Here is a 10,857-nt window from a genome sequence, read left to right as displayed (position 1 = left end):
AAAAAAAAGAGTTTTAAAAAGGCAATTGTCTCAAAACAAAACAAAGACAAACAAAACCAAACCATCTTACCTAATACCAGAAAAAAAGACCAAAAATGGCAAGTGAAAGAATTCCCCAGCACGGTAGGCTGGGAGGCTCCACAGAAGGGGTGGGAACATTTGGCTTAGTCTCTCAGCAGTTAGGAAATGGCTGTAGCCTCAACTCGGTAAGAATCATATGTTGAAGCCTGTCTTCCAGGGAGACTGTATATGGAGGTAGAGCCCTTAGAGATGTGGTGAAGTGTGGCAGGAAGGATATATGGGCAAAATAGATACAGGAGATGCACATGCTCAGAGCAGAGCCCATGGGAGCACACAGTAAGAACGTGGTCGGTCACCCGTGGGCCAGAGACAGGCCTCAAGAGAACTGAGCCTTGCCCATACCTTGGCGCTGGATTTCTGTCCTTCAGACCACAGAAACAAATTAAATTATGTTACTTAAGTCACCCAGCGTTGTACTTTGTAAGCTCTTTGTTGTGTTTGTTTCAAGATAAGGTTTCCTGGCTGTCCTGGAACTTTTACTATAGACTAGGCTGATTTCAAACAAAAAAGTTCTGCCTGCTTCTGCTTCCTGTGTGCTGGGATTAAAGGCATGCACCACTAACCCGGCCCTCCTACCCCAAGAGTGTTTTGTAACAGTAGCACTAGCAAACTAAGAAAGGAACAGAAATAGGAACACCCCCTCCGGAAGTGCAATATAGTAGCTTTTGCATGTTTCAGAAAAGACCCTGCTCCAGCACCAATAGCGTGGAGAGTCTCTAATCTGGCCCGGACGTCTCATTGTGCAATCTGGACAAGTCTTAAGGACACCCACCCTATTCCAACAGTCTTGATGTGACACAGTCCAGGCTTATGAACAGCAAGGCTCTGATGCCTGTTCAAGTTTCCATGTGCTTATGAAGTTCACATTTGGTCTCACTTCACCTGAGATACACCATGTCTAACTTCTCACAGAGAAGTGACCACAAAGGGACAGACTTGGGTGATATTTAGTTTCTGCTGTTCAAAAGTCAGATTTGGCTACAAGACAACTAACGGCATCCTTGGAAAACATATTGTCTGAAGTCCTCCTGCATGTTGAGGGCTTAGAGCTCAGCCAAAGGGTTCTTCCTATGGAGACGGTGCAGGGAGTGGGTCTGGGGTGGACAATGCTTTGGCTGAAGGTGAAGAACTTTACATTTTTTAAACGTAACCCTGGGAAGGAGGAGCTGTTGGCACCATTTTCCTTTCATTATCATCTTGCCTAAAAATTACAGCCACCTACTATCTGACATTTCATCTTAGATTAGTTGTGTGCCTGAGTATTGTGTTATGTGTGTGAGGATATACTTACCTGTGAGTGTGAGTCTGAATGAAGATCAGAAGTCAATATCTAGAGCCCAGTGTTTTCCTCGGTCCCTCTCTCTGTTATGTTTTGAGGCACGGAGGCACGGTCTCTCCCCTAAGCTGGAGCTTACCAATTGGCAAGATGAGCTGGCTGAGTGTGAGCCTGAGTGAAGATCAGAAGTCAGTATCTAGAGCCCAGTGTTTTCCTCGGTCCCTCTCTCTGTTATGTTTTGAGGCATGGAGGCACGGTCTCTCCCCTAAGCTGGAGCTTACCGATTGGCAAGATGAGCTGGCTGAGTGTGAGCCTGAGTGAAGATCAGAAGTCAGTATCTAGAGCCCAGTGTTTTCCTCGGTCCCTCTCTCTGTTATGTTTTGAGGCACGGAGGCATGGTTTCTCCCCTAAGCTGGAGCTCACCGATTGGCAAGATGAGCTGGCTGTTTGCCTTCTCTCACCCATGTCAAGGTCACAGGCCTGAAAACACGAGGCCATGCCCTGTTTTCCCATTGTCCCTAAGGCTCTGAGCTCAGGACTCACGCCTGCATGGCCAGCACCTAACTCACTGACCCACTTCCCTAGCCCATTGTTCCTTTTTTTCCTAGAATGTCAATTCCATGAAGGAGTTCTCTGCTCTGTCCTCACCTTTACATGTGGAAGACTGAACTCAGGGCATTGCACATGCCAGGCAAGCACCCTGCTTCCTGCCCAGCTCTTTGCTTCCGAGATATTACTGCATTCACGTAGTCCAAACCAGTGCCCCTCTGCTCAGTGCTGAATGCATGTGTGCAGTTCCTTCTCTCTTCATGGCCCTTCTACTTCAGGAGAAAGAAGAAATCAGTTTAATTTGAGAGGATATCAAAGCTGTTTGAAGCCATTCACTGGGTTTCCTCTCCTTGCAGAAGAAATCTCAGGTCTGGCTTTGTAAAGCGGCACTATGAACAGTTTCTAACTTACTCATTGTCCTGCATGCCATGTGTGTCCCTTGGTTAATCTTACAGTGTGACAAGTGATATCTGTCATAGCATTGGCCCCTGAGTGTTCAGGAAGTGCTCAGATGAAACACAGCAAGCTTGTCCACTCCCAGGAGGCTTACTTGGGAATGCCTCCCAACTGTCCTTGTCTTGGAAGGGGAGCCTCACAGGTGCTATCATGAAGGAATACATCACATCACTGAAGGAAGCAATATTTCTGTCTTATCAATCATCTCTTGGGACTTGGGAAATTCATGGATATGTAAAGAAAAAGACATGAGTCTACACCAGAAAACAGTGCTGCCAGAAAGCCTGAGTACTCAGATCACTTTTGTTTAGACAGTGTGGAAAGTTTTATAACACACACACATGTAAACATGTGAACCCACAAATGAATACACAAATGTATGTGCACACACAAAAAAATCATAGACACATTGCATATAAATCCAAACACATCCAAACTTTCACTACACACATTCACACATACACACACACACACATGAGCATAAAGGCACATATGTGAATTTATGCACATATATGCATACAATAAGCAGCTACAAACATACAGTGCACACAGAGACACATATGTATACATACTTAGCACATGCACATGCATATATACAAATACATACATGAACACAGACATGCACACACAGACATGCTTGTAGAAACACACATCTGTACAATGCAAACAAACATTGCATATGCACACATGTACACACAAAGTACACAGGCATGAACACACGTACACATGTGCAAAATGCACACGTTTATATGCACACTCACACACATATCCTGTCATTACAAGTATCAAGTGAAGTGATCCATTTCTCCGAGGAGTGGGACCATCCGGCTCTTTATAAGTATTAGCAGAACATGGTCAAAAGTTTTTCTTGGAGGTGAAATACATGAGGACTATTAAGGTAGGGGAAGAAAACAGGAAGGAGAAGCTCATAGCTTACAGGGACATCTGCAGAAAGCCAAGCTCACATGCAGGGTAAGTTCCTTGTTACCTAGGACCATGACAAGTCTATGGCGGATATCTCTACCTGCATAAAAAGAGAAATGTCTAAATTTTGGGCAGCAGGAAGAAGGAACAATCTCTTGATCATGTGTCTCTGAAGCAGTTATCTGGAACTATATCAGCACGTGTACTCCACGGGGGTCTGTGTCATGTGATCATCTTTCACAAGCAAGGCTGGGGCCTGCTCCTAGGTCTGACTCTAAAAAAGCACATCCCAGGAGGGACAATACCTAGATACACAGTTGCCTTAGCCACTGGTGGAAGCAGAGAGCCAGGTGTCCTGTGTGCATGCACACACACAGATACAGATAGCTACGGAGTGAAGGGCCTTCAAGAACTTAGAGCAAATCCTCTCCCTCTCTCTCCCTCTCTTTCTGCGTGAGTGTGTCTGTGTGTGTGTGTGTGTGTGTGTGTGTGTGTGTTTGGAAAGGGTCTCACTTACTCCAAAGCTAAGTCTTGTCTGATACTTGTGTCAATCCCCCTGCCTCTGTCTCTCCTGTTCTAAGATTACATGCATAAGCCACCATTTCCAAGTGTTTTGTTTTGTTTTGCTGTTGTCCTTTCTTCCTCTTCTTCTTCCTCTGCGGCAACTTTTTTGGCCCTGTGCAGCACAGTTCAAAAGTTCAGTGAGGGCTTAGTAGCTGGCCATATCTTTGCTTCTTGCTCTTGTGTCTGACAGTGACAGCTCTCCTAAGCTCAGTGTATAGCCTACAGCACAGAGGTCATCTGGCTGCTGTGAAACAGGAAGAGGCTGAAGGCAGTTGGGGGTTGGGGAGGCAGGGAAGGGAGGCAACCTGCTGACTTGTGTCTGCGGGCTGGAGAGCAGGTGGCTTGAGTGGGGTCAACTACCAGTGTCAGAGGCTTCTGCTGGGATGTTCAGATAGTGTCAGCTAAGAAGGCCATGATAGTACATAACAATATACTATTGTTGTAGATTTAAAAACTGCTTCAAACAGTTACCTGACTGGGACCGTAGGGATTATGGATTTCCTATCATTACTTCATTCGATTCTCTCTTTTTTTGTTTGTTTGTTTTTGTTTTTTTCCGAGACTGGGTTTCTCCGTGTATCCCTGGCTGTCCTGGAACTCACTCTGTAGACCAGGCTGGCCTCGAACTCAGAAATCCGCCTGCCTCTGCCTCCCAAGTGCTGGGATTAAAGGTGTGCGCCACCACCGCCCGGCCTTCATTCGATTCTCAAACACACACACACACACACACACACACACACACACACACACTACAGAAGTAGTTTGTTCAAATAAGTGTGGTCACATGGAAAACTTTATTCACCATAATTGTCAGTCTTCTTCAGCATCATGACCCTGGTCCAAATTTTACTGGTTTCTGCTGAAAACAATAACTTCAACCTCATGATCCCTTCATTTCAACAATGAACATACACCCTCCCTGGTCTGTATCACATGGTGATGGGCAATCTGGGAACTCGGATTCTGGGAATTCAGAGGTGTTTGTTTGCACCCCAAAGCTTATCAGTGTTTCCAGGTGTGTAGGGTCCTGGCCTGAATGGCTTGTCACCAGCTTGTTTTTACAAGTACAGTAAAGTGGCATCCATCATTGGTTCCCACCTTCTCTTTTGCTTGCGTGTGTGTGTCTGTCTGTCTGTTCACATATTGAGGCCAAAGATGAATTCCAAGTGTTGTGTTACTTTTCTAGTGCTGAGATAAAACACCAGGACCGAGACCACAAAGAGAAACATTTATTTGAGCTTACAGTTCCAGAAGAGTAAGAATCCATCCTGGCTGGGAGTTACGTCAGCAGGCAGGCGTGGCGGCGGAATAGGAAGCTCACATTTTGAACATCTTGAAAGAAGCAAAGAAAGCAAACTCTGAAATGGCTTTAAACTCCCAAAGCCACCCCATCCATGACATACTTCTGACAGGGCCACACTTGCTAAACCTCCCAAACGGTACCATTAATTGGGTACCATTTATTCAAATGTGGAAGACAACAGGACATTTCTCATTTAAACCGGCACAGGTGCCCACCCCCTTCTACCGCCCAAATTTGAGATGGACCTTTCCCTGGACCTGGAGCTCAGCAGTTCAGCAAGGCTAACTGGGGAGTGATTCTCCACTCTCTACCTCCCCAGTGCTAGGATCACAGATACATGCTATCATGCCCAGCTTCTCACGTGGGTACTGCGGATGCAAAGCCAGGTCTTCATACTTTCATGGAAAGCACTTTATGGACTGAACCATCTCCCTAGCCCCAAGGCATTCAATCTGTAGTGTCCTGGCAGAGGTACCAAGGAACCCAAAAGCATCTGTTAGACCGTAATAGTGGCCAAGAAGATAATAGAAGATATTTTTCCACAATTTGGTCTTCCTAAGGTAATTGGGTCTGATAATGGACCTGCTTTTGTTGCCCAGGTAAGTCAGGGACTGGCCAAGATCCTTGGGGTGGAATAAAAATTACATTGTGCTTACAAATCCCAAAGTTCAGGACAGATAGAGAGAATGAATAGAACCATAAAAGAGACCTTGACCAAATTGTCAATTGAGACTGGTGTAACAGACTGGACAGTCCTTCTTCCCTATGCCCTTTTTCGAGCTAGAAATACTCCGGGGAGATTTCAGCTTACACCCTTTGAACTTCTATATGGCAGTCCCCCCTCCGGCTGCTGCACTCAATGCCTTTCCAGTAGATGAGTCTTTTTATCCCATCACCCTCCTTGGAAGGTTAAAGGCTCTTGAAGGCGTACAGAGAGAGGCCTGGGAGCCCCTAGCTGAAGCCTACAAGCCTGGTGACCTCCAAGTGCCACACCAGTTCCAGATCGGAGACGCTGTGTATGTGAGACATCACCACACTGGGAATCTCGAGCCTCGGTGGAAGGGACACTACATCGTCCTCCTGACCACCCCTACGGCTGTCAAAGTAGATAGCATCTCATCCTGGATCCATGCTTCGCACATCAAGAAAGCGCCCTCGTCAGCAGACAGATGGACAGTGGAAAGGGCCCCAGACCCCCTCAAGATTAGACTGGTTAGGGTGGGCAGTGATGTTTCTGGCTCTCATTCACCCAGCCTCCCATAGCCCCCACGCTCCTCAATTGCTCACTTGGCAAGTCCTTTCACAGACCTGCAGAGTAGTCTGGAGTACCACCCGTGAAGCCCCTCCCTATACTTGGTGGCCTACCCTCCCCAGATGTGTGTGTCCTGGCTGCAGGTACCGTGGGAGGAGGGTGGGAGAGTGCAGATACAAGTCTAGCAGAATCCATGAAAGCGTGGTATCCCGGAAGTAATGTCCAACAAGCTCTAGGTTGCAGTTATGGGGGTGGGGGGAGGTAGAGATAGGGTTAAAAAGAGCCCTTTCTATGTCTGTCCCCGAAATAAAAAAGAAACTTTACTAGTCCCTCCTGTGATCACCACGGGTAGTGCAACCCCCTTGCCATAACTTTTACTGACCAAGGAAAAAAGTCACAAGACTGGATACAGGAGAGGGCATATTTTCAACGGGGATATGATCAAGGAATCATGGTTTTTTTTTGTTTGTTTTTTTGTTTTTTTGTTTTTTCGAGACAGGGTTTCTCTGTGTAACCCAGTAGTTCCTGGAACTCACTCTGTAGACCAAGATGGCCTCAAACTCAGAAATCTGCCTGCCTCTGCCTCCCAAGTGCTGGGATAAAAGGCGTGTGCCACCACCACCTGGCGGAATCATGTTTATTATTCAACTAGTAATTACAGCACCTCCCGGGACAGCTATGGGACAGAACCCCATACTACCAGCAGCAGCCCCTAGGCCTCAGGCTGCAGTAGTCACGGCAGTCCCTGCCCTTAACAGAATTTTTGTGTTTTGGTTCAGTTAGTTCCAAGGTTATTATATCATACTGATTCTTTTTTTTAGATGAAATGGAAAAAAGGAGCAGATTCAAGAGAGAGCCTGTAACTTTGACCCTAGCCATAGTGTTGGGCCTAAGTGTGGCAGGAGTGGGCACAGGGGCCACGGCACTGATCCAACAACCCTACTACTTTGCAGGACTCCAACAGGCTCCCTATCTGAAGTTGTGTTGCAATTCCTAAAGGAAGGGGGGGGTTATGTGCTGCTCTAAAAGAAAGTCGCCTTGGTTCACTACCCTGATATCCTCCCTAATGGGCCCTTTAATACTCCTGTTTCTTTTGCTGACCTTTGGGCCTTGCATTTTAAACAGGCTGGTAAGATTTATCAGAAAAAGAATTAGTATGGTTCAGGTACTCATGCTCTGTCAACAGTATCAAACCTTAAAAAGATCAGAATCAGACGTTCTAGGATTAGAACTAGTTCCAATAGAAGAGGAGGGAATGAGAGGTTAAAATTTTCAAACTGTACTGTGGGAATTTAGCCGTTAGTTGAACTCAATGGGAGACTAGCTCCCAGGACTTAGAAGAATGGGAGACCAGCTCCCAGAACATAGAAGAATGGGAGACCAGCTCCCAGAGCTTAGAGATCGGAGTGGCCTGGAAGGAGAAAAGAAAAATGAGGTAACAAACAATTGCCAGGTGGCTAGCCCGCCCCTAGACCCTAGCATGAGCCAGCACCAATCAGAAACCACCTCGTACCTTTCCCTTATCCCAGTCTTCCCTTTTGCCCCAGCAACTGCACAGAAATAAAAAGCTACCTAAGACCTTGTTCGGGGCCAGACTCCTCTAGCCCTGTGAGGGATATGAGTCTCGCCCCAGCTAGCTGGAATAAAAAGCCTCTTATAGATTGCATCAAGTCCATGTCTTGGTGGTGTGTGGGGTCATCGCTCCCGGGATTTGAGTGTGGGGGTCCCTCTGGGAATCTCACAGTACTTAATTATAATAATAAATAAATCTTTAAAAAAAAGTATTCATTGAGATTTTGTTTACAGTGACTTTTAAATACCAAGATATGTGTGTGTGTGTGTGCCCATACTCTCCCATTCTCTCCTCCCACATTATCCTGATCATCAGTACCTGCTGTGCCATCTTTACCCAGACATGCAGAGATAAGAGGGACAGTAGCCAGATGCATACACGAGGGTAGTTATGGAAGGCAACTCAAGAGACAATCCTGTACAGTCATGATCCACTCAGGCTCTGTTCATCTGCCTCTTTCTGGTAGACTTCCTGTCTGGGTTTGCCTGTCTCCCAGGAAGCACTAAACTCCTTCCAGCTTGGAGGTCTTTCCCCCCAAACCTCCAAGGTTTCTGAGAGGCCTTCAGAATGGCACTTCCTCCACCAACCTCAGATGGAGTCAATTCTAGGACCCTCTATTGGATAGAATAATTCCCATTCAACGAGCCGTCTCTGCTTACTGGATTCAGAGTTGTGTCAGGGCAACCTGACAGACACCCGCAGCTGTCACTCCTGAGTCAGGAACAGAGCTAGGGAGATGCCACTTCAGTTCACAGCATCTTACCTGCCCCAGTGTAGAACCTAGACTCGTTATCAGCCAGGTGAGGGCACATGCTCTCAACATGCTATACTCAAGCAATGCCTTTTTCCTTGTGAGCAGGCAAGAAGCTAAGCTACGGACCTCTCAGCCTCACTCATCTCCTGTTAAACCTCTTTCCCAGGTATGGGGGCAGGTATATTATAGATGCTGGTAGCTTTGGCCATCTAAAAAGAGTCTTTGAGTTTTCCATACCTGTGTTGACTCTTCTCCAGTGTCCTTATCCAGTCCCAATCCCACCTCACACCTGAGCCATGGCAGAGTAGCTTTCTACCATGGTTCTGATGATTCCTCATCAACTGTCCACTTAGTTCATTTCCTGAAGAAGTTCACTCAGAGCTCCTCCAGAACTGTGTCCACTAAGCAGCCTTCATGTATAAGGTATGTGTGCATGTTTATGAGGAGATATATGTTTGAGTTTGTGCACATGTGGATGTGTACAAGTATGGGTGTGTTTGTGAGTTGGTGTGTATGTTTATGTGTGTGTGTTCATGTGTCTGTGTGTGTATTGGAGATGAGGTGTATGTTTATGAGTGTGTGCACACATGGTTGTGTGCATGTGGAGGTCAGAGGGCAGTGTCAGGTGTCTTTCTCAACTGGCCCTTCACTTTATTTTTTGAGATAGGGTCTCTCTCACTAACTCTGGAACCCACTGATTGGCCAGCCAGTAAGTTCCAGGGATCTTCTGACTCCACTTCCCACATGTGCATCGCTGGGCCTGGATTTTGTAAGCATTAAGCCTCCAGACTCGGGCCCTCGTGCGTGTGTGGCAAGCCCTTTATTGATTCATAGTATCTCCAGCCCCTCACATAGCACTCTTGAACTTGTTTAGGCTTCATCTCTCTCATGATGCATCTGTCTGTCTGTTGGCATGGACACAGTAGCTACAGGAGGTATCTGGGTGGATCAACCCAGAGGCAGAGTGCTTGCCATGCTGAAGATCAGAAGTTCTCAACCTGTGGGTCGAGACCCCAGGGGGGAGTCACTGAAGACTATCAGAAAGCACAGGTATTATGATTCATACAGCATGCAATTGTGGTTCATAACAGTAGCAAAATTAATTATGAAGTAGCAATGAAAGTAATTTTATAGTTGAGGACATCACAACATGAGGAACTGAACTGTAGCGTCACAGCATTAGGAAGGTTGAAGACCACTGTTGCAGATGGATATCTTACAATTAGAAAGTGATAGAAAGGGGCTGGAGAGATGGCTCAGTGGTTAAGAGCACTGACTGCTCTTCCAAAGGTCCTGAGTTCAAATCCCAGTGTGTGGGGGGAAAGTGGTAGAAACTATTAGAAAAAAATAGAACAAAAGGCCTCTGGCATGATGATTAGTAATATAAGACATGGTGCTAAACTGTGTTTTCATATTTATAGTCTCAGTTCTTTCCTTCCTTTCAAAGTTATGACCATATCAGAGCAAAGATCCACTGAGCAAATTTCCCACTAACTGCATTTTTTTTTTTTTTCAGAACACTTGTTTTGCTAGGAAAAGTGTGACCATTCAGTATATTGGTGCTCTCAGGGCAGTGGGGATGGGGGTTGGATGCTTGTGGAAAAAGCACAAAGTATGGAGAGTTTGGGTTTAGTTAAGTACCAGCCAGCCAGAGAATAGGAAACAAGGCCACTTAGCTCCTTAGAGACAGATGAAGCGGGCCTCTGAGCAGCCTCAGTTCCCACAGACACTGGCCTGAAATGCCCACCGCACCCACCTGGCCCCCAAGCTGTACCTCAGTGCAAATGACACTCATGTCATAGCTCTCTAGCTCGTGGCTCTAAACAACCCCTTCCATCTGAGACTCCCCTCAGGCACTGCTTATCTTTTTGGGAACTCCTGGAGAGGGTTGCTCGAGAGTCATTTATTGGGAACTCCTGGAGAGGGTTGCTCGAGAAGTCACTTATTGGGAACTCCTGGAGAGGGTTGCTCGAGAGTCATTTATTGGAAGCTTGGTCAGAACCTTTAGTGGCATGGAGATGCCTAACCTTTCCAAAAATATAGTCTCCACCCCTACTCTCTCCACCTTGGCATCTCAACCCTTCTCCATTCCCACCATAGTCTCCACCCCTAGGCTCTCCACCTT

General features: G+C 46.4%; 1 long non-coding RNA gene across 1 annotated transcript in view; it reads right to left on the bottom strand.

The window, feature by feature from the left end:
- Positions 1 to 4,627: 4,627 nt before the first annotated feature.
- The window catches only part of LOC116081665, a 12,679-nt gene continuing 6,449 nt past the window's right edge, over positions 4,628 to 10,857 (bottom strand). The window contains exon 2 of the long non-coding RNA XR_004114955.1: positions 4,628 to 5,182. This is a non-coding gene — a long non-coding RNA (uncharacterized LOC116081665). The remainder of the gene's footprint in view (positions 5,183 to 10,857) is intronic.

Source organism: Mastomys coucha, unplaced genomic scaffold (assembly GCF_008632895.1).
Source record: "Mastomys coucha isolate ucsf_1 unplaced genomic scaffold, UCSF_Mcou_1 pScaffold7, whole genome shotgun sequence".
Lineage (NCBI taxonomy): Eukaryota > Metazoa > Chordata > Mammalia > Rodentia > Muridae > Mastomys > Mastomys coucha.
The sequence above is the reverse complement of the archived record's forward strand: the minus strand, read 5'-3'. Positions and strand labels throughout refer to the sequence as shown.